This window comes from Vipera berus, assembly GCF_964194415.1.
Source record: "Vipera berus genome assembly, chromosome: 2".
NCBI classification, from domain to species: Eukaryota; Metazoa; Chordata; class Lepidosauria; order Squamata; family Viperidae; genus Vipera; species Vipera berus.
In genome coordinates, this window is record NC_138203.1 from 116,322,918 (window position 1) to 116,350,134 (window position 27,217).

General features: G+C 46.1%; 1 long non-coding RNA gene across 1 annotated transcript; it reads right to left on the reverse strand.

Annotated features, from left to right (window-relative positions):
- Window positions 1-21,628: 21,628 nt before the first annotated feature.
- On the reverse strand, window positions 21,629-22,924 carry LOC308662410. Its single transcript, XR_014025184.1, has 3 exons — window positions 22,838-22,924; window positions 22,037-22,171; window positions 21,629-21,738 (listed from the first exon to the last, which is right to left on the reverse strand). It is a non-coding gene; the product is annotated as an uncharacterized lncRNA (long non-coding RNA).
- Window positions 22,925-27,217: the final 4,293 nt, after the last annotated feature.

Below are 27,217 nucleotides of genomic sequence, written 5' to 3' on the forward strand. Positions count from 1 at the left end.
ATTGAAGAGCACTGGGTCTAAGATGGAATCTTGGGGAACCCATCTGGTCTGCTTACTTCCCTCCTTGAAGATGTAGTTCCATTAAGGGCTACACATTGAGTGCAGTGCAGTGATGCTATCTATCCCACATTTTTCTAGTTTACCAAGAAATAGGTTGTGATCTACTTTGTCAAATGCCTTGCTGAAATTCAAGAATACTATATCCACAGCATTTCACTGGTCTACCTCTTTGTCAAAGAAGGAAATAAAATTTGTCTGGCACAATCTGTTTTTGACAAACCAATATTGGCTTCTGGTTATCATGTTGCTTGTTTCTAAGCGTTCGCAGATCTGTTTTTTAATTATCTTTTCCAGGATCTTCCCTGGTATGATGCCAGACTGACTGTAGTTTCCTTGACCTGTTTTTCCCCCCTTTTTGAAGATGGGAACCACATCAGCTCTTTTCCAGTCCTCTTGTAGTTCCCTGGTGCTCCAGGATCTTTGAAATATATGGTTCAGTGGTTCCAAGATCACATCTGCCAGATCCTCGAGAATTCTGGGATGTAATCCATTAGGTTCTGGTGATTTAAACTAGTCTAGAGCAGAAGGTGTTCTCTTACCATTTTCTTGCTTATTTTAATTTTTATGTCTTTTATGATTATGTTTTTGGTAGGCTGGGCTATATTTTCTTTTTGTATGAAACCAGGAAGTTTCATTCTCATAAGATACATTCACCTGCTCAATCCAGATTAAAATGCTGTTTTCTTAGTTCCTAATATTTTAATTCCTACTTATATTTCCTTTTAATCTGGAGAACCCAACTGTTAAAATTCACCTTTCCATTTTCAGCACCAGAGACAGCTCCATTCTCTGCAATGCTATGATACTCTGCAATGCTATGATGATGATGATGATGATGATGATGATGATGATGATGATGATGATGATGATGATGGGAGGGACCTTGGAGGTCATCTAGTCCAACCCCCTGCTCAGGCAGGAAACCCTATACCATTTCAGACAAATGGCTGTCCAGTCTCTTCTTAAAAACTTCCAGTGTTGGAGCATTCACAACTTCTGGAGGCAGGTTGTTCCACTGATTAATTGTTCTGTCAGGAAATTTCTCCTTAGTTCTAGGTTGCTTCTCTCCTCAAATAGTTTCCATCCATTGCTTCTTGTTCTGCCTTCAGGTGCTTTGGAGAATAGCTTGACTCTCTCTTCTTTGTGGCAGCCCCTGAGATATTGGAACACTGTTATCATGTCACCCCTAGTCCTTCTCTTCATTAAAGTAGATATACCCAATTCCAGCAACCATTCCTTATATGGTTTAGTCTCCAGTTCCCTAATCATCTTTGTTGCTCTTCTCTGTACTCTTTCAAGAGTCTCAACATCTTTTTTACATCCTGGTGACCAAAACTGGAGGCAGTATTCCAAGTGTGGCCTTACCAGTGCATTGTAAAGTGGTATTAACACTTGATTCTTGATTCTATCCCTCTGTTAATTCACTCTAGGACAGTGATGGCTTTTTGGGCAGCCGTAGCACACTCCTGCCTCCTGGGCGCGACCTTTCGCCTGTTTCCATACTCCCCTTAATGACGAGCCCAAGCGCTGGGGCTCCGAGAGGTGGCTGGGCTTAGATAGGGGCCTCGAGTTGAGACGTGCTAAGAGGCCCCTGATAAAACTTTTAGCCGGTTATTTTAAAAGGTTAGGGAGGGGGAGAGAGGGGGGGGTAGGGAGGGAATCTTTAACCGGCACTCAGTCTGGACCTGTTAGAGGTCCTGACGGGACGGGGTCGGGGGAGGTGGCTGCTGGTTCTGGGAATGTGGGGGTGGGGCTTCAAATCCCCACGGCGATAGGGAATGGCAGCAGGTGTCTGCGCGGAGGGCCATATCAACACCTGGGATCGCGCCCCCGCTATCTCCGAGCGGTGGCGCGCTCCGACCCTCCGGTTAGCACCCTCTTACCCGGGGATGAGGGTGATCAGGTCCCTGAGCTCAGGTTGGTCTATTTTAACGCTAGATCCGTAGTTAACAAAGCTCCCCTCATCTATGATCTGATCGAGGAGGAATGTGCGGATCTAGCGTGCATCACGGAAACTTGGTTGGGTTCGGAGGGAGGGGTGCCTCTCACCGAGTTATGCCCACCAGGTTTCCGGGTGCTGCACCAGCCACGGGCTCAGGGCAGGGGTGGTGGGGTGGCAGTGGTTATTCGGGAGACTCTGTGTCCCCGGGAGGCCACCATTGTCCAGATGGCCGGGAGTGAATCCCTCCTCTTGAGATGTGGTCCTCGGGTTCAGTTGGGCTTGTTGCTTACATACCTGGTGCCCAGCTGTGTGGCAACAGCCCTGCCTGAGCTGCTCGACGCTCTCTCAGGGCTGGCGGTGGAGTTCCCCAGGCTTATAGTCCTGGGTGACCTCAACCTGCCGTCACTGGGAGGGTCGTCGGAGTTAGCTCGGGAGTTCATGGCCTCCATGACGGCCATGGGCCTGACCCAAGTTATTGAGGGCCCGACTCATGTGGGGGATCATACTCTCGACCTGGTGTTCCTATCTGGACAGTGGCTGGATGATCTGGGAGGGGGTTCCCCGTCCATCACCCCTCTGTCATGGTCAGATCACCACCTCCTGAGGCTGGTTTTCCGTTGTGCCACCCCCCCGCCGCTGGGCGGCGGAACCGACCAGGTGGTTCCACCCCAGGCGCCTAATGGACCCGGATCGGTTCCAGAGGGCGCTTGGGCCTATACCTATCACCCTTACCCACAGCCCAGTCGATGCTCTGGTGGAGGCCTGGGAAACGGCTGCCGCCAGGGCACTTGACTGCGTTGTACCCATGCGACCTCTGACCTGGCGCAGATCCCGTTGGGCCCCATGGTTCTCTGTGGAGCTCCGGGAGATGAAGCGTCGGAGACGAGGTCTAGAGAGCGGTTGGAGATCCAGCCGATCCGAATCCGACCGATTGCAGTTAAGAACCTTTATAAGGTCTTATCTTGCTGCGATAAGGACGGCGAAGTCTAACTACTTTGCCGCCCTTATCGCGTCCGCAGATAATCGCCCGGCCGCCCTGTTTATGGTGACTCGCTCCCTCCTTAACCAGGAGGTGAGAGAGGATCCCTTGCGGGGACGAGCCGAGGAGTTTAGTCATCATCTGGCGGACAAAATCGCTCAGATCCGGACCGGCCTGGACTCTGACTGGGCAGAGTCTGATGTGGAGGAATCGGGCGGTCTTGAGCACGTTATCTGGACTGAGTTCGACCCTGTTTCCCCTGATGATGTGGACAGGATCATGGGGAGACTGAGCACCACCACCTGTTTGTTGGATCCGTGCCCCTCCTGGCTTGCTTATGCGGCTCGGGAGGGAACACGAGGCTGGTTCCATGCAGTAATAACTGCTTCTTTGAAGGAGGGTGTCTTCCCTGCCGCCTTGAAGGAGGCGGTGGTGAGACCCCTTCTCAAGAAGCCTGCTTTGGACCCGGCTGCTTTAAACAACTATCGTCCAGTCTCCAACCTTCGCTTTTTGGTGAAGGTTGTTGAGAGTGTGGTGGCGCATCAGCTCCCTCTGTTCCTGGAGGAAACTGATTATCTGGACCCGTACCAATCGGGTTTCAGGCCCGGACACAGCACGGAGACGGCATTGGTCGCGCTGGTGAATGATCTCTGGAGGGCAAGGGACAGGGGTTGTTCCTCTGTCCTGGTCCTATTAGATCTCTCAGCGGCTTTCGATACCATCGACCATGGTATCCTGCTGCGGCGTCTCAGGGGGTTGGGAGTGGGAGGCACCGTTTTACAGTGGTTCTCCTCCTACCTCCAGGGCCGCTCGCAGTCAGTGTTGACGGGAGGGCAGAGATCCGCCCCGAGGCCTCTCATTTGTGGAGTCCCTCAGGGGTCGGTTCTCTCGCCTCTCCTGTTCAACATCTATATGAAGCCGCTGGGCGAGATCATTCGTGGCTTCGGGGTGGGGTATCATCAGTACGCTGATGATACCCAACTTTTTCTTTCCACCCCGAACCAACCCAGTGATGCCCTCGCCGTGATGTCCCGGTGCCTGGAGGCGGTTCAGGTCTGGATGGGGAGAAACAGGCTTCGTCTCAATCCCGCCAAGACTGAGTGGCTGTGCATATCGGCATCTCGGGCTAACCAGGTTATTCCACCTCTAACGATGGGGGGTGTTACCCCCCGTTGATAGGGCTCGCAACTTGGACGTCCTCCTGGATTCACGACTCAATTTTGAAGATCACATAGGAGCCGTGACCAGGGGGGCTTTTGCACAGGTTCGCCTGGTGCGCCAGTTGCGTCCCTATCTGGACCGAGACGCCCTACGCACAGTTACTCATGCGCTTGTGACCTCCCGTTTGGACTACTGTAACGCTCTCTACATGGGGCTGCCCTTGAAGACCACTCAGAGGCTTCAACTGGTGCAGAATGCGGCCGCGCGAGTTGTAATGGGGGTTTCCCGATACTCCCATGTAACACCTCTACTCCGCGAGCTGCATTGGCTTCCGGTTGCCCTCCGGGTGAAATTCAAGGTGCTGGTTATCACCTATAAAGCCCTACATGGCCTGGGTCCGGGGTATTTGAGGGAACACCTGCTGCCGTCATCAAACGCCCTTCGCCCAGTGCGCTCCCACAGGGAGGGTCTGCTCAGGGTCCCGCCGGTAAGAGATTGCCGGCGGGTGACACCCAGGGATAGGGCCTTCTCAGTGGGGGCGCCTGCCCTCTGGAACCAGCTGCCAGTGGAGCTGAGGACTACCCCCGACCTCCGATCATTCCGCCGGGGCCTGAAGACCTGGCTCTTTGAGCTCTCGGGGCCAGGCTGAGGGGAAATTTATTTTAATTGGGGTTTTTAATTTGTACAGGGTTGGTTTAATCTTTTTTAAATTGGTTTTTTAACTTTTGTATGGTTGATTTTTAACTCCCTGTAAACCGCCCTGAGTCCTCAGGGAAAGGGCGGTATATAAATGCAATAATAATAATAATAATAATAATAATAATAATAATAATAATAATAATAATAATAATAATAATAATAATAATAATAATAATATTTAAGTGCTTGTCCACTAGGACTCCAAGATCCCTCTCACAGTTGCTACTATTGAGCAAGGTACCACCTATACTGTACCTGTGCATTTGGTTTTTCTTGCCTAAATGTACAATCTTACTTTTTTCACCATTGAATTTCATTTTGTTAGATAGCGCCCAATGTTCAAGTCTATCATGATGATCATTATCACCAGCTTGATTTTCATGTAAACTGATTTTTTAAGAATAAGCATTCAGCTGGTGCAGAATTCAGTGCTCTGTTTGGATGTCATTTATCCAATGAACACTCCCAAACATACTGTAACTATGGGATTATAATTAAGTCATACAAGTATTGGTGGAAATTCTAGGATTAAGAAAGGCTGAGCGCCAAAGAATTGAAGCCTTTGAACTATGGTGCTGGAGAAGACTCCTGCGAGTCCCTTGGACTGCAAGGCGATCAAACCGGTCAGTCCTAGAGGAGACCAACCCTGACTGCTCTTTAGAAGGCCAGATCTTGAAGCTAAAACTCAAATACTTTGGCCACCTAATGAGAAGGAAGGACTCACTGGAGAAGAGGCTAATGCTGGGAAAGATTGAGGGCAATAGAAGAAGGGGATGACAGAGAATGAGGTGGCTGGATGGAGTCACTGAAGCAGTAGGCGTGAGCTTAAATGGACTCCAGAAGATGGTAGAGGACAGGAAGGCCTGGAGGAACATTGTCTATAGGGTCGCGATGGGTCGGACACGACTTCGCAACTAACAACAACAAATTGTTTTCCTAAATAAATAATAGTTCAAAAGTTAATTTTATAGAATATATTTACATATTCTGATGGATTTCAGATTTTCTAATTAGAACCTCTATTTTTCTTCTTTTTTTTGTATAATGGTACAGTTTCTCCAGAAACATACTAGAACAAGACAACAAGCCTAAATAAATTAGTAGAATGAAATCAATGATATCAATCTTCCTTCTGACATTAGAACAGCTATCCAGCCCCATTCCTCATTCCAAGTGTACATATATATTCATAATTATTTCACAGGAATGTGCTATACTTTAGCTGCAATTATTAGTGCATATATGGCATTGAGCTTAGTAAAACCTTTGAGTACATAGGATACACTGTTAATATTCTTATTTTCTAGTTAACACTCATTTTCAAAATTTTAAAAAATATTTATACTAATGAAATTTAAGACTAAAGAATCAGACTAATAAAGATAGGAAAGTCCTTCGTTGCATAATATACTGATATGAACAGGGAGGTTTTTGTAGCAACTAAAACAAGGCTTCTGACTGACAGGTAGTTCAGCACCTTGTGTAAGATGTATCTAATGAACCACAAACAGGCCATGAAATGTGGAGATATTTTGCTGTTAAGCATGTAGTGTGGATGATCCTTTCAACAAGGCTTGGCTCAGTTAACAGGCATCAGCATGTTTGTGATTTATGTTTTGTCTAAGAAAGTGCTTCCTGTGCTTGCCCTGAATCAGCTGCCTCCAGTTCTGCAATATACACACAATTTCCAAAAACAGGGAAAATTCTCCCTTCATAAATGCTAAACATGTCTTTTATTATTTTTCTTTGCCTGTCTTCACCCCATCCAAAAGCTTGCAAGAAGATGTTTTGCATTGATTTTTAGTAATTCTCTGCAGTGTTTCCAAATTATGGCCATTTACAGAAAGGATATTTTCAAACCATACATTTTGTGTATTAAATTAAATGCATCACAGATCACACTTGTAGTCATCTAGTTTCAAGTTCATCTTATTTCAAAGTGTTATAATCATTGACATATTTAACAAGCAAGGCATGATAGTGTTTCTTTTGTCCATTATGTGGATTTAAAAATATTGGCATTGCTCATCATCTCTAAATCCATTTAACTATGTATATTTCCCCCATGTAGATTATTTCCACTTTCCCAGCATATATTTTTTAATTTTAAATATTACTTTTCCCACAATACTAGCCTTCACATCCTAAGTAAGGATGAAATATTATTGCCAAGAACATACACTTTTAATTCTTGTGCTTCTTTCAAATTAATTGTCCAGTTCCAAGAAATCCCTATTCCTTGACCATCTATCTCGCAAAGGTGTCACATGCAGTCAAGACCATACCTTCCACTGAGTACCAGAACTCGCCTTTCCTGGCCCTTTCCTAAAGTTGAGACTGATACAGGCCTTCCAGAAAATGTTGCTGCCAGAGGCTCATGCCTGATGACAGAGCTACTTGTGTTGCGTTTCATCTCAATAACAGTGTTTGCTCCATGTCAATTCATGGGCCATGGTGCCACCTGTCAACGCTGCTAACATCGAATGTGCCTTTTGAAGTATGGACAGATCATAAAAATTAAGAGGCACTAAAAACTCCCCGCAAATTGTCCCCAAAACAAGTACGATGGGCACAGTACTTCAACCATTTTAACTTTACTCTAAAGTACATACCAGGAAGAAAAAACTTCCTAGCTGATGTGCTCTCCCAATTGCCACAATAAAAAAGCGAATGTGAAGAAGTTCATGAGGCAATTATCTCTGGTCCACAAACTGTGGCCCAACTCACACCTCACAGGACCCTTAATCCTGATGACCCTGGGGTAAAGAAAATAAAGCGAGAACTCCTCACTGATCAATGCTTTAAAGACAATCAGACATCCCTAACATGCAGGGATGGTCTGGCTTACAAGGGGGGAAAACTGTACTTGCCTGAAGCTCTTCGTCTTAATGCCCTCAAACACAGCCGTGATGTCAAACAGGCTGGACATTTCGGATATCTAAAAACACTACATCTCACTCGCCGCCAATTTTGGTGGCCGGGACTAAAACGAGATGTAGAGAACTATGTCAAGAGCTGTGCTGTATGTGCCCCATGAAAAGAATCCCAGGAAAGGCCCCTGGGTTACTGCAACCGGTGGCCGAACCTTCTCAACCATGGGAAGAAATAGCTATGGACTTTATAGTAGACCTACCCGACAGTAGAGGAAATACTTTCATTTGGACTGTGATAGACCTATTTTCAAAATAGGCTCACTTGCAAAGGACTTCCATCGGCTCAACGCCTAAGTTGTTCCTAAAACATATCTATCGACTACATGGTGCCCCTAAGCGAATAATTTCGGACAGAGGGGTGCAGTTCACAGCAAAATTTTGGAGAAACTTTCTTAAATTATTTGGATCATCTCAAGGCCTATCAACTGCTTTTCACCCGGCTACTAATGGAGCCGCAGAATCCACCAACAAAATGGTGGAACAATTTTTTATTTTTATTTTTTTTATTTTAATCCCATTCTCCAAAGACTCAGGGCGGCTTACAATCTAAGCACAAATCAAATGTGCTTAGCAATAGCCTTCATTCTATGTATATGCCTGCTTATTAGGGCTTTCAACCCGCCCGAAGCGGCATTATTACAAAGTCAGCTTATTGCCCCCAACAATCTGGGTCCTCATTTTACCTACCTCGGAAGGATGGAAGGCTGAGTCAACCTTGAGCCTGGTGGGACTCGAACCTGCAATAATTGCAGGCAGCTGGTGTTACTTAAGGAGGCATTAGCCCACTGCTCCACCAAGATGCTACCTTAGATGCTACATCTCTTACCAACAAACAAATTGAACCGACCTCCTCCCTTTCGCAGAGGTGGCTTACAATAATTCAGTACATAGCAGCACCGGCTACATTCCTTTCCGTGTAGCCACAAGGAAAGAATTCAACCCCATACCGGAATACCCTCAGTTACCCTCTGCTTCCCAGACTCTTGATCATTGGGTGAAGGGTTGGGAAGAAGTTTGGAAAAATACAAAGGTGGCCTTAAAAAAGACTTTTGAGACCTACAAAAAGCAAGCTGACAAAAAGAGAGCTCCCCAAAGAACATTCCAAGTTGGGGAAAAGGTCTATTTGTCCACCAAATACTTACGCCTTAAACTACCCAATAAGAAATTGGGACCAAAATTCTTGGGGCCTTTCCCCATTGTGAAAATCATCAACCCGGTCACAATAAAATTGAAACTACCCAGACTTTTGGGAAAAATTCACCCATGTTCCATTGTAGCTTGCTGAAAACATTTTGAACCTCCACTTTAAGACCTCCCCCTAAGAAAGCACCTGGACCCCTCGTAGTAGCAGGCCAGACCCATTATGAAGTGAAACGTATTCTTCACTCTAGAATTTTTAAGGGAAAATTGCAGTACCTAGTACAATGGAAGGGATACCCATTGTCTGAAGCCATTTGGGTGAAATCTACTGATGTGAAAGCTGACAGACTTATCAAAAGGTTTTATGAGAAACACTCCAACAAACCAAAAGCCAGTTCCTAACTTGTGTTTTGTTTACATTACAGGATCTCTCCTTTTTGTAAGCGGGGCTGGATGTCAACGCTGTTAACATCGAATGTTATTGCTTGACAAGAGATGAAGTAGTAGACATTTCATATGTTAAACTTGTGTATTGCTTTAAGAGATTGGATTAAGGTTGGGAGGGGGGAAGAGGAGGATTGTTTCTCAAGGACATCTGAAATTAAAGAAGATAAGAGCATGGTGGGTTTTCTAACAGAAGGGAAACTGATTCTTTAAATTAACTGGAGAATATGATTAATGACAAAATTAGAAAGGTGGAGAATTGTGTTTTAATATATTGTGTAAGGGGGTGGAGATTTCAGATTCCATCTTCCTTCGAGCAAGCATTTGCCGGTGTATTAGGCTAATAAAGGATTTTTAAGGTAAACAATGCCTCAGAGTCACTTGAAAAGCCCATACGTCAGAAACTTGACACCACCCATGTGTCACCAGCAAAGGACATGGGTCTGCATATACCATTATTATTATTATTATTATTATTATTATTATTATTATTATTATTATTATTATTATTATTATTCATCGGACAGTCAGCCAGATGTTCAGACTGGATTTGACATTTTTGTCTACCTATTGAGTCCTTACCAAGGACCTGGGATAGGCAGATGTAGATGTTTGAAGGTATTATAGATATCGTTGCAGGATGGAAGCAGTTCCTAGTAAGGCCGCCTTTTGCAATTGACTAATAGCAAATTTGTCAATGCCAATGGTGTTCAAGTGGTGCTCCAGTTGTTTTGGGATTGCACCCAAGGCGCCTATTACTATTGGTACTACCTTTGCTTGCCTTTGCCACAGTCTTTCTATTTCTATTTGTAGGTCTTTGTATTTTGTTATCTTCTCCAGTTCTTTCTCGTCTATTCTGCTGTCTCCAGGCACTGCCACATCCACTATCCAGACTTTTTTGTCTTTCTTATTGACAATTGTTAAGTCCAGGGTGTTATGTTGTAGGTGCTTGTCTGTTTGAATTCTGAAGTACCACAGCAGTTTAACTTTTATCATTTTCTATGACTTTCTCTATTTTATGATCCCACCAGTTCTTGCTTACAGGCAAATGATATTTCTTGCAGATCTTCCAATGCACCATTGTTGCTATTTTGTCATGCCGCTGCTTGTAGTCAGTCTGTGCGATCTTGTTGTAGCAGCTTACCAGGTGGTCCACTGTTTCTTCAGTTTCTTTGCATAGGCGGCACTTACTGTCTATTGCTATCTTCTCAATTTTGACTTTGTATACATTTGTCCTTAAGGCTTGGTCTTGTGCAGCCAGAATTAGTCCCTCAGTTTCTTTCTTCAACTTTCCTGCTCTTAGCCATTGCCAGGTCTTGTTATTATCTACTTTCCCAGCTATTTTTTTAATGTACTGGCCATGTAGTGCTTTGTCTTCCCACTCCTCTATTCTGTTTATTATTATTATTATTATTATTATTATTATTATTATTATTATTATTATTATTATTATTATTATTATTATTATTGCAAATGTTCTTCACTTTGATACCAGTCAAATCAGACTACAGTTCCCTACATCTCACACTAACCAAAGCAAAGTACCACCAGACAGGGATGATGGGAGCCATGGTTCCATTTGATAAGAACCAAATTGGATAAGAACTGGCACCGGCATTTCTCTTTCATGGCTCAACCTGGAGAAATTGGTGCTGGAACGTGGACCCTTAAATCCCAATATTTGAAATTATCTGATTCTGGGACTGCCACTTGTGTAGGAAGGAGTTTTAACAACCAAGCACATTTTTAAACATTTCTGAACTTAAGCCACATGCTGGTGCATCAGACCATGACTGTTAATCCATTTCAGAAACATCCAATAGGAAGCAAGTAGCTGCTGCATATTGAGAGACCTATCCACAATCTTTATTCAGATGAAGTCCCCTGCCACCTGGGTTAATGAATCCCAGACTTTTGACTTATTTCAATTATCTGTTCATGTAAATTAACTATTGGTGTAGAAGTCAGGAAATGATCCTGAAATCTGCAAGGCTCCTTTCATGGATGGAGCAGAAGAGTCTGGGGAGGAGGAGGAGGAGGAGGAGGAGGAGGAGGAAGGGAGGGAGGGAGGGAGGAGAAAGAAAGAAAGAGAGAGAGAGAGAGAGAGAGAGAGAGAGAGAGAGAGAGAGAGAGAGAGAGAGAGAGAGAGAGAGAGAGAGAGAGAGAGAGAGAGAACAGAAGCCTGAGTAAAAGGGAAGGAAGAGCTGCATAGGCTCACATATTGATCTGAGATTCCAGCCAAAAAAGCTGTGCTGCAGGCTTCTTGTTTGCATTTCTCAGTGGGTAAGTTTGAATCGGAGATAAAATATCTAACAAGACATCACTGTTCTTCAATTTTGCCTATATTCCCTTTTAAGCATCTGCGTCCTATTTGGAAAAGGGGTGTATGTCACACCAAAAGACATCATTTGCAGAGAAAGACATATTTGATGCCTTAAGCTGTCCAAACAAAAGAGGCTTTTTTGGTACAGCAACATTGATTTTCCACTGGCCAAGACATGCAGGCTAACTGAGGTTTCAGGGAGGTGAGGGCTGCAGGATGATGCCAGAGGGCAGAGCCCAGAGCTCCAGTGGGTTTGCCACAAGGCAAATGCAAGAGAGACTCAAGAAAGGTGGTTGCTTAAGGGATCATTCCCCTGCCTCACTAAAAACAATAGAAAAAAATCAGTCCTCAAAAATATTGCTTCATTCCCAGTTGAGGTTTCCAGTGTATTTCTCACACTCAGGAATCGGTCCTCAGAAAGACCCAAGAATTCGGATGACTTGAAAGGCTAGGTGATCCCATCAAGGTCAGCTGAGATACTGTCTGAATCAGCTAATCCTGGCTTGCAAAGAGCTGATCGTTGTCTTTAGGGAAAAGTATGATCAATAAGATGCTCCATGGAGTCCATGTAAAAATGCAGAAGCAGCTGCAACCAGCCCTTGGCCGATGAGGGACACGAAACAAGCACAGAACGTGTCCCTTGGTGCATTCGGAAGCCTCAGAGATCATGCCTGTTCTGAAAGGACAAAAGGATCTTGGAGTCTGCAGCAGATATTTTATGTCTTTCCATTTGTCAAGTAGAACCTAATTTATGGAAGAAAGGGGATGTAAAAAAAAGATGCTTCACTCAGCAGTGCACCATTTAATTTTGTTTAATTTTGTTTACACTGTATTCAGTGACATCCTATCATTTCTATGGATCAGCAGGAGCAGCTTTTGTGTTTCTCTTTTGCATCAGCTTCAGACAGTTGCTGGTTCCCAGTCCAAGATGACAAATCCAGAAATTACTCACTACTGTTTTATTATTATTATTATTAATTTATTAAATTGATATGCTGCCCGTCTCACTATCAAGTGAATATGGGCACTTTACATTGTAAATATTCACTAACAGTACTCCCAATACTCCCTAAAGAGTTAGTAGCAGGGACAATTCTATGCTGAGGTCAAGCTGGACTTCTCCCTCAGCCAGCTGTTACCAGGGAAGGATGTCAAGTTTCCGACGTATGGGCTTTTCAAGTGACTCTGAGGCATTGTTTACCTTAAAAGTCCTTTATTACCCTAATACACCGGTAAATGCTTGCTCGAAGGAAGCTGGAATCTGAAATCTCCGCCCCTTGCACAATATATTAAAACACAATTCTCCACCTTTCTAATTTTGTCATCAATCATATTCTCCAGTTAATTTAAAGAATCAGTTTCCCTTCATTAGAAAACCCACCAAGCTCTTATCTTCTTTAGTTAGAGAGGGCCTTGAAGGTACAATCCTCCTCTTCCCCCCTCCCAACCTTAAACTCAATCTCTTAAAGCAATACACAAGTTTAACATATGAAATGGCTACTTCTTCATCTCTTGTCAAGCAATAACATTCGATGTTAGCAGCCTTGACATCCAGCTCCCCTTAGAAAAAGGACAGATCCTGTAATGTAAGCAAAACACAAGTTAAGAACTGGCTTTTGGTTTGTTGGGGTGTTTCTCATAAAACCTTTTGATAGGTCTGTCAGCTTTCACATCAGTAGATTTCACCCAAATGGCTTCAGACAATGGGTATCCCGTCCTTTGTACTAGGTATTGCAATTTTCCCTTAAAGATTCTAGAGTCAAGAATACGTTTCACTTCATAATGGGTCTGACCTGCTACCATGAGGGGTCCAGGTGCTTTCTTAGGAGGAGGTCTTAAAGTGGAGGTTCAAAATGTTTTCAGCAAGCTACAATGGAACACCAGGTGAATTTTCCCCAAAAGTCTGGGTAGTTTTAATTTTATTGTGACCGGGTTGATGATTTTCACAATGGGGAAAGGCCCCAAGAATTTTGGTCCCAATTTCTTATTGGGTAGTTTAAGGCATAAGTATTTGATCAACAAATAGACCTTTTCCCCAACTTGGAATGTTCTTTGGGAAGCTCTCTTTTTGTCAGCTTGCTTTTTGTAGGTCTCAAAAGTCTTTTTTAAGGCCACCTTTGTATTTTTCCAAACTTCTTCCCAACCCTTCACCCAATGATCAAGAGTCTGGGAAGCGGAGGGTAACTGAGGGTATTCCGGTATGGGGTTGAATTCTTTCCTTGTGGCTACACGGAAAGAAATGTAGCCGGTGCTGCTATGTACTGAATTATTGTAAGCCACCTGTGAAAGGGAGGAGGTCGGTCCAGTTTATTTGTTGGTTCAGAGATGTAGCATCTAAGGTATTGTTCCACCATTTTGTTGGCAGATTCTGCGGCTCCATTATTGGCCGGGTGAAAAGCAGTTGATAGGCCTTGAGATGATCCAAATAATTTGAGAAAGTTTCTCCAAAATTTTGCTGTGAACTGCACCCTTCTGTCCGAAATTATTCGCTTAGGGGCGCCATGTAGTCGATAGATATGTTTTAGGAACAACTTAGTCAGGTGTTCAGCCAATGGAAGTCCTTTGCAGGCGATAAAGTGAGCCTATTTTGAAAATAGGTCTATCACAGTCCAAATGACAGTATTTCCTCTACTGTCAGGTAGGTCTACTATAAAGTCCATAGCTATTTCTTCCCATGGTTGAGAAGGTTCGGCCACCGGTTGCAGTAACCCAGGGGCCTTTCCTGGGATTCTTTTCATGGTGGCACATACAGCACAGCTCTTGACATAGTTCTTTACCTCTCGTTTTAGTCCCAGCCACCAAAATTGGCGGCGAGTGAGATGTAGAGTTTTTAGATATCCGAAATGTCCAGCCTGTTTGGCATCACGGCTGTGTTTGAGGGCATTAAGATGAAGAGCTTCAGGCAAGTACAATTTTCCTCCCTTGTAAGCCAGACCATCCCTGCATGTTAGGGATGTCTGATTGTCTTTAAACCATTGATCACTGAGGAGTTCTCGCTTTATTTTCTTTACCCTGGGGTCATCAGGATTAGGGGTCCTGTGAGGCATGAGTTGGGCTGCAGTTTGTGGACTGGGAATAATTGCCTCATGAACCTCTTCGCATTTGCTTTTGTACTGTGGCAATCAGAAGAGCACATCAGCTAGGAAGTTTTTTCTTCCTGATATGTCCTTTAGAGTAAAGTTAAAACAGTTGAAGTACTGTGCCCATCATACTTGTTTTGGGGACAATTTGCGGGAAGTTTTCAGTGCCTCTAAATTTTTCTGATCTGTCCATACTTCAAAAGGCACCTTGCTCCCTTCTAAGTAGTGCCACCAGTTTAATTGCCCCCACCTAATAGCGCAGGCCTCCTTCTCCCAGACTGTCCATCTCCTCTCACATTCAGTAAATTTCTTAGAGGTGTAAGCACAAGGTTGCAGGACCCCATTTTTATTCTTTTGCAATAACACCGCTCTGACTGCCATGTCGCTGGCGTCTGCCTGAATTACGAAGGGCTCCCCTGGGCAGCGGTGCTTTAGGACCGGTTCAGCCGCAAATAGTCTTTTTAAATTCTCAAAAGCTTTCTGACAACTCATAGTCCATGCTAGTGGTTGGCCAGGTTGCGGTTTTCCCCCTCCCTTGCCCGTTTTGAGTAGTTCTGTAAGAGGTAGAGCAATCTCAGCAAAAGAGGGAATAAATTGACGGTAAAAGTTTGCAAACCCTAGGAAGCTCTGGAGCTGTTTGCGGGTCCTTGGGGGCTGCCATTCAATTATCGTTTTTACTTTGGCTGGGTCCATTTCGATACCCTCATTGGAAATTCTATAGCCAAGATAATCTAATCGTGTTTGGTGAAATTCACATTTTGACAATTTGACATAAAGTTTAACATTCAATAGTTTCTTTAACACTTCTCTGACCAGTTTTATGTGGTCAGTCATATTCGTGCTGTATATCAGGATGTCATCAAGGTATACTAGGACCCCTTTGTATAGGTGTTCATGTAGGACCTCATTAATCAACTGCATAAATACGGCTGGGGGCCCCTCAAGTCCAAATGGCATGACTTTGAATTGGTAGCTCCCTAAGGGGCAGTTGAAGGCTGTCTTCCACTCATCCCCTTCCTTTATTCTTACCCGGGGAGAGGGTATTTATTTTCCACACTCACAGCGTTTAGGCCTTTATAGCCAACACAGGGACGTAGAGACCCATCTTTTTTCTCTTTGAACAACACAGGGGCTCCCACAGTAGACTTGGTTCGTTTGATGAATCCCCTCGCTAGGTTTGTATCCACGTATCACTGCATCTCCTCCATTTCAAGGAGGGACATAGCGTACATTCTTGGTTGGGGGAGTTTGGCACCTGGTAACAGTTCAATGGAACAATCATTGGGACAGTGAGGAGGCAAGGTGTCTCATTCTTTTTCACTAAATGCCTCCGCTAGGTCCTGGTACTCTCTGGGGATGAGTGGCTTGCCAGGTGGCCATAAGGCAGCCATGTGCACTCGCTCATTGGGTGGGCTAAATTCTCCTGTAACATCTGTTGAATCAATGGGGGGATTGGGCCCTATGGGTAGCCTTACAGTTCTCATTCTGTTTTCCCACCAGATCAATGGCTTCTGTTTGTCTAGCCAGGCTAGTCACAGTTTCAGACATCTTTGGAGCTACCAGGAAGCGAATAAACTCCCAGTGCTTGCCTATTTCCAGGCATAAGGGCTCAGTTAATTGCGTGACTAAAGTCCCTCCCATTAGGGAGCCATCGGCTTGCTCAAACCTCACAGGTTTGGAGAGCGGCTTGGCCCGTATGCCCAGTCTCAAGGCACATGACAGGCTAATGATGCATCGGGAGCAGCTGGTATCGAGTAGCACTTTCAGGTCTACTTGCACCCCTGACTTAGGGATTATGAGTTTAGCAGGCAATAAAAAAGGTAGGATGCGTCGGCTCACCATCGGGTCATTCTCCCCTTCATCATCGCTGTCAAAACTGGGTAAAGTGGGGGTAGGTCTGGTCGGTGGGCCAGCGTCCTCCTGGGTGGGGGACATAACCTGGGTAATGGGCTCCTGGGTGGCCCAGTTGGACTTTTCTCTTGATGGCTGCTGTGTGGGTTTCTTCCTCATTGTTGGGTCTGGTCTACTCTGCTGTTGTGGGTAAGGAACTGGGCAGTTCGCTGCTCGATGTCCCTGCTGTCCACATCGAAAGCACTTGATTTGCAGACCTGTAGGTGGTCTAGATCTTTTGGCAGTAGCAGTCATTGGAGTTTTTTGGGGGTGGTGGTAGCCACCTGGATCCTGGTTTTGGCGCAGCTTCAGGTGGGGGAGGCTTTTTATAGCAGGTGAGCTGGACATCTAATCTCACTGCTGCCTGGTACCATTCATGCAGCTGGTCGGGTACAGCTCGGTAGATACATGCCTGAGAAAGGTGGTCGTCTAACCCTTCTCTAAAAAGATGAATTATTGATTGCTCAGGCCATTTCTCTACCTGACCTGCCATCTTTCGAAACTCCCACACATACTCTAGCGCAGGCCGGCCAGCTTGCTTTATCTTATGGATTTGTTCTTCTGCTTTGAGGGCAATGGATGGGTCCTCAAATGTTTTCCTCAGCCCCAGGAGGAAAAGGTGGGGGTCCTCCCATTCAGGGGCCTGCTCATTATATACTGTAAATTGTTCAACCATTCAGATGCTTCGCCCTCTAGGTTGGATGCAATCACATCGACCATCGCACCCGGGTCCGGGTAAATGTGACCCCAGCAATTCAAGTGAGAACACACTTGGTTGAGGAAAAAAATCAGTTTCTCTGGGTCCCCTTCGAAGGTTGCTCTAAAGGGTGGGCTCATCATTGCTTGCTGGGGCCCCCATTACTGCTGGCCCCACCCTGGTTGTTGGTTCAACAGCTGCTGGGTCCCCCACTGCTGTTGTTGTTCCCCCAGTTGCTGCTGGCCCCCTCCTGGTTGTTGATTCACCGGCTGCCAGGGCCCCCACTGCTGCTGGCCCCACTGGTCCCGCTGTACGTTCAGGGGTTGCACGTTTGGGTTCTGCTGCTGCCACCCTTGCTGTTGTCCTCCCACCAGTTCCTGATTTCCAGGCTTCTGCACCATCCCCAGCTGTTGCAAGGCTTCTATTAGCTGGGGCAAGCTCAGAGGTTGTTGGCCTTTCACTTGTGGGGGCTTCCCAACCTCCCATTGCTGCAGAGGCCCCAGGCTGGGGTCCTCTGTTTCTATGGGTCTGGAGGGCTTGGCAGGGGACTCCTGGGTCTGGCAGGCAGTCTGATCTGCAGACAGGATTTTCCACTCACCCGAGTATTCAATCTCAGCTGGCCTGGCTGCTCCCCACTGGTCTGGGGAATACGATGTGAAGGATTCTCTTTGTTGTCATCCCACCTCCTCTGCCATTGAAGCCTTTGGGGATGGCAAGACTGCGCACCTGGAGTCTCCGCTGGGCTTAATCCACTCTGACGACCAGACCAATTCTCCTGGTTGTTTGGGTCTAGCTCCCAGCTGGGAGGATTGCTGAAACTCTTTCCCTGCTGGCTTCTTCACTGGCCCTTCCCCCACTGGGGTGGCTGCTGGTGCCAGGGAGCTGGCTTCAGGCAATTTTTCTCCCTCCATTATGGGATCTTCCCCAACTCTTTGCCAGACTGCCTCCCAAACTTGAAGACAGTGAAGGGAGGTCGGGACTCCCTAATTAGTTTGAAAAGTAGTGTTGATTCCAGCTTGACGTCAAGTTTCCGATGTATGGGCTTTTCAAGTGACTCTGAGGCATTGTTTACCTTAAAAGTCCTTTATTAGCCTAATACACCAGCAAATGCTTGCTCAAAGGAAGCTGGAATCTGAAATCTCCACTCCTTGCACAATATATTAAAACACAATTCTCCACCTTTCTAATTTTGTCATTAATCATATTCTCCAATTAATTTGAAGAATCAGTTTCCCTTCTTTAGTTAGAGATGGCCTTGAAGGTACAATCCTCCTCTTCCCCCCTCCCAACCTAAAACTCAATCTCTTAAAGTTTAACATATGAAATGGCTACTTCTTCATCTCTTGTCAAGCAATAACATTCAATGTTAGCAGCATTGACAGCTGCTCTCTTCCCTATGCTGGGCAGCAGGGCTTAACTTCTGGGGATTCTCATCATCACTCACATCAATGTATTTGGTCTATTAATATGAGCTAAGGAGGTCAAGTAACATCAGTATTAATCAACAATTCCCGTTCGCTCTCTCCTTCCTGCCAACAAGTTGCTACTGCTTGGCTGAATCTTCCTGTTCCAGATCTTCTGCAATGGGGTGGAGTAATTTTGTGCATTGGTTTAAAATCACCTTGTTGAGGACATCTATTTTGTAAGCATTGGCTTGTAGTGTGTCTTGCCTTTATTCCATCTATAAGTGAAATTACTGATCAGTTTTGTTTGGTTTGCTTATCAAGGTGTAAATGGATCACTCCTACCTTTCATAGCAAGAAGCAAACTCACTCAGGCCAGTCTGTCTAGAGATGGCTCCAAGTGTTAAGAAAACAGTAAGGTCCTAAATATCTTCTCTTCAGACTCTGAATGAACTTCTGAAGCTGGAGATTATTTATTTCACTTGAAGGCTTGGTGTAACAGCATTTAAGATTGCATGAGACTCAAGGAGACAACCTTCCCCTAAATTAATTATGGAGAATACTGTAAAATGCAGTATCTCCACCTAGAAGACCATGAAGCATGGGAGGCTGGGATAGATTTCTGAAAAAACAAAAACACCTTTATTACATAAAAATGGTGCTGTTACAAAAAAATGCCACACTATTGGGAATGATAATTAATTATCAGAACCTGTTACAGAAAGTACCAGTTGAACAAATGATAGATAAGAAGCAAGATAGGAGCCTTTCTGAGAAAACAGGCTTCTTCTGAGAACATACTGCTGTGACCAATATAATCTATTATTCCACAAATATTCATTCCCTTACAAACTAACAGGTTATCCTTATGCATATAGGTGGAATTGATTAATCAATGAAGACATGCCAAATCAGATTTCTTTAACTGGTGAATGTTTTCAAAGTGCCATTAATGCAGCTCAGGGATCCTATTTTTGATCTGGTCCAGTAAGCATTCAGCACAGACATATTGTAGTGTCTTCCTTTATGAACTAAACTGACACGATGCCAGCTTACCTTGCCATGGTCACCAAAGAATAAGAGACACATACACACACATAAACATACCATCACAATTGTGGAAAAAATCTCTGCCAGTGATCTGGTCAGATTTTATAAAGAGCAATCTATTTTTTCAGTTAGCAGCTAGAATATTAGAATAGAATAGAGCTGGAAGGGACCTTGGAGGTCTTCTAGTCCAGCCCTCTGCTCATCCAGCCAGATGGAAGTGGTGGGAAAAGATTTTTGGAAATAGAAAAGCAGGTGGGAGAGAAAAGAGCATTGACTGGACTGGCCCATTTTGAGCTTAGCTTGCCCACTTCCAGCATTGCATTGCCCTGAAGGGAATAAAGCCTCCGAATGGGAAGATTGTACATCCTCACCCAAGTATCCACTATATATTGTTCAGAGCAGAGATAATTGGAGCTGAGAGATGATCTCTTGTATTTCACAATTAATCAAGGAAAATAAATAACCATGTGCTTGTTTCATATTCACAATAGCTATTGCAGGACTGTAACCCTTTACAGCTTTTAGTAACCATGAATGGAGGAAGTGTGTCAAAGGGAAAGAAAGACAGTCTCTTACTCTGGGCTCTATTTCTGTTTCATCTGAGTCAGGAAATGACTTGGAGGGGAAAAAAAGAGGAGGGGCAGGTAGGATCTCAGAAATCTCATTTGGGCAATGGGCAGCTATGGCTTCGTTGTCTACTGTTGTCAAAGTAACCAGGTGACAGAGTTTATAATGTGGAAGCATTGGCATAGCCAAAAAAAAAAAAAAAGAAAAAGAAATCCAGGTGGGGAAATTTCATTGGGAGCAATACAGGCTCAAGCCAAGGACTCCTGGCCTGGCACCAAGTGGCCAGTCAGTGAGATTCATCTCTGCAACTTGGGCTGGAGGCATAAAATAGCCCCAGACAATCTTATTCCAGGGCCAGATTTCATGTACCATCTCCCCAGCTTTTGTGTCCAAAAGTCCCAAGACCTGGTTTCTGCTCAGACCTCCCAAATATCCTCACCCTCAAAAGCCTGACCTCCCAATGTAACTGGGTTTAAATCAAAATATTTAAATCATGACATTTTCTTGCCAAAACAAGCGTAGGGAACATAGCAAAATCATATCTTTCTGATTAAATGCTAAAGAACACAATAAAAGTTTACACAAGTATTCATTCAATATAACGCAACTATGGAAAAGGGTATCTTTTACATATATACACAAAAATATTTCACGTAGAGAGATTTTAAGAGAATGTGCTTCTGCCCCTTTCCTTAAAAGGGGAGATTCAACAATGACTACTATTTGAATATAAGGAGCATCTCCTTAGAAGTAGCCTACTTCATTAATGGAACCATTTTCAGTACAGCATCCACAGATATTAGGGTGGAAGACTGTATCTCTCCAAGTAAGCTAGCTGTATCTTTAGGTCGCCATCCGTGAATTATACTATATCCCAAATGGAAGCAAGTTGGCATAGAGATACATTATTTGTATTTCAAAAAGTCACAGTGGCTACCAAAATTTCAAGATGAAAACTGCAAACACAAGGCAGTGTACCACTCTAATAGCACCAGTAGTATTCAAAAACCTCCAGTGATGGAACATCCACAACTCTGGGAGGCAAGCTGTTCCACTGACTGTTCTGTCAGGAAATTCCTCTTTTGTTCCAGACTGAATCTCCCTCTGATGACCATTCATCAATTGCTTCTTGTCCTACCTTTGGGTGCTTTGGAGAATAAACTGACCACCCCTTCAAATATCCCCTGATCCTTCTCTTTGTTAGACTAAACATACCTGGTTCCCTTACTTGTACATCATTTAGCTTCCAGATCCCTTGTCATTTATTGTTGTTGTTGTTGTTGTTGTTATTTATGGACAGCATTGAAAAGAAGCTATTCCAAGTCTTCTGTTGAAGGAACAATGGGGACTTCCTCCTGAACTTCATTTACCTGAACATGCATAAAATCAGTTTTAAAAATGCCTGCTTTTAAAGAACTGCTCCCTCTCCTCTTCCCATTGCCATAGTTGTGTCCAACTACAAATATTTGAGGAACAAAACAGAAATACTATTTACATAAAAGATTACATCAGGTCAACAATGCAAGATTCCAAGTCAGGTAATTCATATCAATTTCTAGAGAGTAATTACTTTATCTTCAGCTTTGTTTCCATAGCAAAGTAACAATGTATTAGATATTTTTTCTGAATCAGTATTTATGCTGTTGGAGTTCTAATCAACATCTGTACCTTTATCCTACATTGCAGCAGGAGGACTGGATCCTTTCCATGGTTTTATCCTAGGTCTATAATGGAGCAAGCCTCCTTCTTGCAAAATACCAATTTCGATCTTCAATGACAGTACTACTCCCATCCTTTAGTATTCTGCTAAGAAAGAAAAGGAAGAGAAAAGTTGGGATGAGGGAAAGAGGACGGAAAGGAGACAGGGCAGAAAAAGGATGAGTCCCTTGTCTTCCATAGGGTGAGTCCCTATACCTCCAGCATTAGCCCTGAACACAACACTCTTGAGAAAATCCAGCCTCACCTGGACAGAAAGAATAAAACACTATCCAATATTCTGTGTTATGGGCTGGGGTAAGGGTTGGCAATGAGTAGATGAAGCAATTATGCTTAAGATAGCCTACACCAGGGTTGTCAAACTCAGTTTCATTGGGGGCCGCATCAGCACTGTGGTTGCCCTCAGGGGGGCAGGGGTGTGTGGCCAGGGTGGGAGTGGCCTACTAGGTGGGTGTGGCTGGAGTGTGTATGGCCTACTGGGTGGGCATGACCAGCTCTACATCATTCACGTCAAGGGTGCCTATGGGGGCTTGGGCAGGAGTGGGACAGATCTGAGGGTCTCTGGCAAAAGGAGATGGGACCAGGGCAAGTGCCAAGGCATGGTCCACTGGAAGAGCCTCACTGTTCCTCTCAGGCCATGCAGGGGGGGGGGCTGGATGGTGGCGCAGAGGTCAAATGCCCAGCCCAGCCCTCAAGCACCCACGGCACTAAGCCCAGTCCCACTTCCCCAAGGGGGTGCCCAGCTGCACTTACCTCCTCCTCAAGGCTGCTGCTACTGTGCTTGGTCTCCTTAGCCAGGTTGTTCATGATGGCTACGAGGGCAAAGTCAGACGGAAGTCCATTCCCTCTCCATGTGAGAAGATCTGGCTTTGTATCCAAAGCTTCCTTAGCAATAGGATGGGAGACCTCCCAGGATAATCCAGGAGGAGGGGGCAAGGGAATGGTGAAAGGGCAGCAGGGCAGGACTAAGGCAGGACTTCCCTCAGACCCTCCCTCTCCTTCCTTCCTTCCTTCCTTCCTTCCTTCCTTCCTTCCTTCCTTCCTTCCTTCCTTCCTTCCTTCCTTCCTTCCTTCCTTCCTTCCTTCCTTCCTTATTTGAGATGAGGGAGGGAGAAAAACAGGCAAGAAACACAGCTGCGGAAGTGCCATCCTTTGTGAGGAATGAAGAAATGCACCATCACCTTGAAGTAGCCAGCACATGGCCCTCGCCTACTTCACATATCTGGCTTGGTGGGCTCAGGGAGAGGGGATGCCATAAGAAGCATGAGAGTTAATGTTACCTGCGCAATGCTGGTTTTGGCAGACAGCGGAGCACTCTCTTCACAGTGCCGAGAGGCTGAACCTGGTGGCACAATTCTGAAGAGAAGCACATCGCTGCCCAGCCCCTAGCCTGCCCAAAGTAGGCAGGGCTGTGTGCTGGCCACTTGTAGGCAGCGGTGCATCTTTCATTCCTCACAAAGGGTGACTCCTCCCCAGCGCGTGCCCAGGGGGCAGGGGCCGGTCCCTAGCTGTTTCCATGCAGCCTTGTGGAGCTAAGACTGAATGCATTTCAGCATAGATGGCCACCACAAAATTGTACATTGGCTCACAACTGGCCTGGGCCAGGGCCAAGGCAGCGGGGGCCATTGTGGGGGCCATTCCCTCACTGTTTCCAGGATGGCTTCGCGGGCCACATGAAACCACTTCGCGGGCCAGATCTGGCCCCCGAGCCTTGTGTTTGACATGTCTGGCCTACACTTTCCAGCCTACCTCCACCCCCATCCAAAGGAAATATGGGAAGAGTGCATTTAAAAAAAGTACAGGTAACCCTCAACTTACAACAGTTCATTTAGTGACCATTCAAAGTTACAATGACACTGAAAAAAGTGACTTATGACTGTTTTTCACATGACCATTGCACCATCCCCATGGTCATAGGATCAAAATTCAGAAGCTTGACAACTGAGCCATATTTATGATGGCTGCAGTTTCTGGGGTCATGTGATCACCTTTTGTGACCATCTGGCAAGCAAAGTTAATGGAGAAGCCAGATTTAATTAACAACCGTGTTACTAACTTTACAACTGCAGTGATTCACTTAACAAATGTGGCAAGAAAGGTCATAAAATGGAACAAAACCTACTTAACAACTGTCTTGTTTAGTGCAGTGTATGCTCTTAAAGCATACACGGAATGTCAGCACAGCAGGGGGCTGGACAGCTCCAGGCTATAACTGCTTTTGGCGGGAAAGCCTGAATAGAGCAAGTCGTTGACAGCCCCAGGGCATGGTCAGCTCTGGCGGGAAGCCAGGGTTTAAATCCATTGGCCACCTGCACTGGCGGGAAGCCCAGGTTTGAATCTATTGGTCACGATTCACCTGGGCAGGTATTAAGAGACGCCAGGTAACCCCTTCGCTCCAGCTTCATTCCTGATCCAATAAAGAAGTACTACCCAGCTCAAGTGGTCTCTCTGTGCGACCACGCGACTTTGCACTGGCGACGAGGGTGGGATCCTGCACCGGACAACGCTAGCCGCAGACGGAATCCTATCAGCAGCCCCGGATCAAGACGCAGGACGACCGAGACGGCAGAATGGCACAACTGGGTCAGTATCCCCTTTTCAATAGCAACCGCCCAGAGGAGTGGGAAGCCTTTGTGGGGCAGCTTGACTGCTACCTAAGGGCGAACGGGGTGAAAGATGACTGGCAGAAAGCAGCGGCACTACTCTGCAGCTGCGGCACAGAAACGTACCAGCTGGTGGTCGGTCTCTGCTCACCCGACGACATCCACACCGTCGGGTACAACGAGCTGCTAGCGAAGCTGCACTTCAAGCCCGAGACGTCCGAGATCGCGTGGTGGTATCGTTTTGAGAAACGGGACCAGCAGCTGGGTGAGTCTGTCAAGCAATACATGGCCGCTCTGAGGCAGGCAGCTCGCCTCTGTAACTTCGAAAACTTAGAGATCCGGCTGCGGGATTGGATCATCTGTGGGTTGAGGGATAGGAAGCTGTGCGAGAAAATCTTCGCGAAGCAGAAGTTGACCCTGAGGGATGTCCAAGAGGAATTCCTAGCCTGGGACACGGCCGAGGAGTCTGACGCAAGAGAGGGCGGATCCATCTACCAGATGAGCGGGTGCGGCGACGCGGAAGGGCCAGAATCCGAAGTGGACGCCATACACTGGCAACAGCGACCCGTCACCTCCAACTGTGACAACGTGAGGGAGCCAAGACCAGCCGCAGTGGACCCGAGGTGCCAGGAGTGCAGGTGCGGAGCGAACGGTCCCTGGTCTACCCAACGTCCCGGCTACAGCACGAATCGGCCCGTCTACCCAGCATTGTGGTTGCGGGCCCCGGTCAACCCAACACGGTGGCTGCGGACAACCCCGGTCTACCCAGTGCTCCAGCTGCGGCACAAACAGCTCCCGGTCTACCCGTTGCGTCAGCTGCGGAGGTCAGCATTCCCGGTCTACCTGCCATTTCAAGTCGGCCAAGTGTCGAGCATGCGGGAAAACCAGGCACATCGCGGCGGTCTGCAGGAGCAAGCAGCGGGATAGCCTGCACGAAGTGGAGGCGGAGTTCCAGTTCTCTACAGGTACCGGGGAGCAGTTGCCGAGACTGACGGTCAGCCACACGGAGGGACGGCTGGACCTTTGTTTAACAGGGGGCCCTGCGGCACTAACCCCGAAAATAAAATTGAGGGTGAAGCTGCAAGGAGTCCCCTGCACTATGGAACTGGACTCAGGGTCAGCCGTGTCAATCATCTCCGCCAGAACATTTAAAGACACTTGCAAGCGGAGCGGCCAACGGGTCCCCTTGAGGCCATCCAGGCTGACCCTCTCTGACTTCCAAAAGTCACCCATTAACGTTTGGGGGGAGGCGTTGATGTTAGTTCAGTACAAGGGGTTCGCGGGCAAATTAAGTGTGTTGGTCGGCAGCGAACCAGCCTCATGGGATTAGGGTGGTTCAAGGCGCTGGGCATTGGAATCACGGGGATTCACCAGACGCGGAGTTGCCCTTCACTGGAAGATATCTGCAAGGACTTTGGAGACGTGTTTGACGAGCAGCTAGGGAGATACACCGGTTCCCCAATTTCATTTAAATTAGACCCCCAGGTTCAGCCCATCAGAATGAAGGCTAGGAGAGTCCCGTTTGCACTAAAACACAAGATAGAGCAGGAACTGGATAAGCTGGTAGACCAGGGGTGTTAACGCCAGTTGACGGAGCAGAATAGGAAACCCCCATCGTAATGCCGCTCAAAGCAAATGGCGAAATTAGAATTTGCACCGACTATAAGGGGACCATTAACCGAGCTTTGAGTGCCCATTCCTACCCGGTCCCCGCGGTAAGCAGCAAAACTGGATCTTGCCCAAGCTTATCAGCAGCTGCCAGTAGACCCAGAGGCTGCTAAAGCACAAACAATAATCACACACAAAGGGGCGTTCCGGGTAGACCGGTTGCAGTTCGGGGTCAGCGTGGCCCCTGGAATATTCCAAGAGGTGATGGAAAGGACCCTCAAGGGAATACCAGGGGTTTGCCCTTATTTCGATGACATCCTAATCGCAGCCAGCACTGAGGACGTTTTGGCAACCCGATTGAAAGCAGTGCTAGAGAGGTTCAGGGATGCAGGGCTGAAACTCAAAAGGGAAAAATGCAAGATTGGGGTAACTGAGACAGAGTTCCTGGGGTTCAGGATTGATGCTCAAGGCATCCACCTATCTGCATCCAAAGTCAGGGCAATCAAAGAAGCCCCAACTCCCAAAAACAAGTCTGAGTTGCAGGCATTTCTGGGCCTCCTCAACTTTTATCACGCATTCCTGCCACACAAAGCAACAATTGCAGAACCCCTACACAGGTTGCTTGACAAGCAAGCATCCTGGGACTGGACTGACACACACACAAACGCGTTCAAAACACTGAAGAACCTGTTAGCAGGCAATGCTACAGTCACACACTTCAGGGAGGACCAGCCAATCTGCCTTGCATGCGATGCATCCCCTTATGGGATTGGGGCAGTTCTCAGCCATTTAAGGGAGGATGGAACTCGGGCCCCCATCGCCTACTACTCCAGAACCCTGTCAGCTGCAGAAAGAAATTATGCGCAGATAGACAAGGAGGCACTGGCAGTGGTTGCAGGAGTAAAGAAATTTCATGACTACC